The sequence below is a fragment of the Dama dama genome, chromosome 30 (genome assembly GCF_033118175.1).
Source record: "Dama dama isolate Ldn47 chromosome 30, ASM3311817v1, whole genome shotgun sequence".
NCBI lineage: Eukaryota > Metazoa > Chordata > Mammalia > Artiodactyla > Cervidae > Dama > Dama dama.
Window position 1 is genome coordinate 38,095,912 of NC_083710.1, and position 2,977 is coordinate 38,098,888.

General features: G+C 43.3%; 1 non-coding gene across 1 annotated transcript; it reads right to left on the minus strand.

Moving 5' to 3' along the window:
• Positions 1 to 402: 402 nt before the first annotated feature.
• TRNAK-UUU (transfer RNA lysine (anticodon UUU)) lies at positions 403 to 475 on the minus strand. The gene has a single exon. It is a non-coding gene; the product is annotated as a tRNA-Lys (tRNA).
• Positions 476 to 2,977: the final 2,502 nt, after the last annotated feature.

Sequence of the window (2,977 nt, forward strand, 5' to 3'; positions counted from 1 at the left end):
AGGGAACCAGAGACTAATTACCATGTTTAGACATCCTGTAGCTCTGATATTTTCTGCCAAGATAATAAAGCTAGACATATTTTTCCTTCCACTTTATTAACTTCTATGCCTTTGCTCTTAAAATGGTCATGTGGTCATTCTCTGTCTTAAAACTCCAGCCTGGTCATGCTGGGTCTACCTTTCCTACTATATATGCCAAGAAATCCTTTCTATCCTTCCTGAGTCTCATCCTTTTCTTAAATCATGCAGCTAAAGACAAGCACACAAGCCTAGGAAGTAGTCACTGAGTGCAGTCACTTGCATTGCAGGCAGATTCTTTACAGTCTGAGCCACCTGGGAAGCCCGAAAAAAGTCTAAATGTTGTTATTATGAGACATTTTGTTTTATTTATTTAGTTTTTGGTGCCTGGACAGGGACTTGAATCCTGGGCCCTCAGATTAAAAGTCTGATGCTCTACCAGCTGAGCTACCCAGGCTTTGAGGCTGAGAATAGTCTAAAGCCTGAGCATGAACCTGAGTTGCCACAGGGAGTCACAGGCCTTGGTGCCTCTTGTTGGGCCATGTGTTCCCCAGTGGCTCACATGATAAAGAATCTGCCTGCGATGCTGGAAACCCAGGTTCAATCCCTGGGTCAGGAAGACCCCCTGGAGGAGGGAATGGCAACCCCCTCCAGTATTCCTGCCTGGAGAATCCCATGGACAAAGGAGGCTGGTAGGCTATAGTCCATGGGGTCACAGAGTCAGGCACAAATGAGCAACTTCCACTTTTTGCCTTTCACATTGTGAATTAGGGGATAAATACCTGTCTGTCTGTGCCTTGGACAGTGCCACTAACCTGCAGAGACCAAGGTTCTGAAAGAGGAAAGAGAAAATTTGGTTTAAAGACTCTAACATCTGGAACTATAACACCGCCATTATTATTTTCATTAAAATTTTTTATGAATTAAATAGCTTTCTGCTTTTAAAAGGTCTCTAAGGAAGCATTTGCAGTTCTGGCAGCCCTGGATATCTAAATGCTAGCAACATCTATTTTGTGAAATACAAAGCATATGCTGGCACCTACAGTGGATCCCCGATACATAGATCTATTCAAGCTTTTATAATTTCATGTTACATTTTCACCTTTTAAATTTTTATTTGAAAAAAAAAAAAGGCAAAATTGGCACTTGATGAGATTGCTTTCCTTTCTTTAGGTGAAAATTTTCATTTGAAAGATCATGGGTGTGATAATAGTTTAAATATCTACTCTTTCTCCTGCAAAATCAACTTATGAAAATGTTATTTAATTTTCTTTCAAAGTGGGGTGGGCTCCTAGCCGTAAACAAATAAAACTGGACTTGATTTTCTCTCTTTACAATGTTTTTGGAGCAGAAGCTTGTGGAGGCTGTTTTATCTCCCCCAAAGCCTGTTGAGAGTGGAGTTCAGGGAAGGGCGGAGGTCACCCACAGCCTCTTCCATCTTGTCAGGAAGCAGTGAGAGGGCAGCCTGCAGAGGAAGATCAGAGCGAATCATAGAGTCATTTCTGTGGATGTGGAGCAAGGGAAAACAAAGCTTGCTGCTCTTCCCAGAGAGAAGGCAGTGGATCTGTCATCAGAGCTCCAGGTGGTGAAACCTTTGCCCTGTTCATCACACTGCCTGTGTATAAAGGTGTTGGTTGAGAAGTTTATTCCTTGTTAGTTTAGGGGGTTCCTAGAAAGAGAATTATGGACTTGAAGTCTCTTTGGCTGACTGAAAGAGAGAAAGAAAGAAAGAGAAAAAGAAAAGGAAGGAAGGAAGGGAACGGAAAGAAGAGAGAAAGAATGAAAGAAAAAGAGAGAGAGGGAGGAAGGACCTAAAGGCTAGAGAAAAGGCAGTTCTGGGACTCCAAGATTCCCTGAGCATTGCCCTAAAATGAGAATTCTAGATTCAAATACACCTTCCTATTTCCCTGCTTTCAAACTCTGCTCAGAGAAAGGTTTAGGAACCTAGAACGTTCACTTTGTTCAGACCTGGAGCATTTCTCTACACAGAGGGGAGAAGAGGGTTGATGTTACCTTCAGCCACAAGGAAGTAAATGGCCATAAATTATGTGGGAGACAAGAGACATATCTTGGGTCCCCTGGTCTCCAGGAGGCAGGCGAGTCACCCAGCTCAAGAACAACCCAGAGCACAAAGTTCTCCTCAGGGACGGAGTCTGATGACTGTCTCTGTACTGTGAGGCCCCCAGACCCAAGAGGACGGACAGGCAGGTCAATAACCCAGTGACCACTTCTGGGCTCTGCCCTCTGCTTGTCTCCACACAGGCGACCGTGATGGGTTCTCCAGGTTCTTTGTGCCATACACTCCCTGTGGCTAAGTCATAGAGCAGGGCTTCGTTCTGTTTCCTCTCCCAACTTGTGGATAAGACAGAGAACTTGCACTGCCCTGGCCTTCAGAAGGGATCAAGGTCATCCCAGTATTTAAATGAGTGAATGACTGAATCAGATGTGTCACCTCAAATTCAGAAGTAAGTTCTGAAAGATTTCAGGACCTTTCTTATAACATTACCATGAATATCATGAACCCACTCTGCAAACCTCCCGGACCTAGTGCTCCTTTCTATGAGAGAACATCCAGATTATAAAGTCAAAGTACGTATACACACAAATACAAATTTCTATGAAATTTCTGTGAGTAAGGGAGATATCAGTCCCTTAGACAAGAAATCAGCTGGATTTTTCAATGTAATGAACTGGACATGGACCAACAGACGGGTTCCAAATAGGAAAAGGAGTGTGTCAAGGCTGTATATTGTCACCCTGCTTATTTAACTTATATGCAGAGTACATCATGAGAAACGCTGGGCTGGAAGAAGCACAAGCTGGAATCAAGATTGCTGGGAGAAATATCAATAACCTCAGATCTGCAGATGACACCACCCTTATGGCAGAAAGTGAAGAGGAACTAAAAAGCCTCTTGATGAAAGTGAAAGAGGAGGGTGAAAAAGTTGGCTTAAAGCTT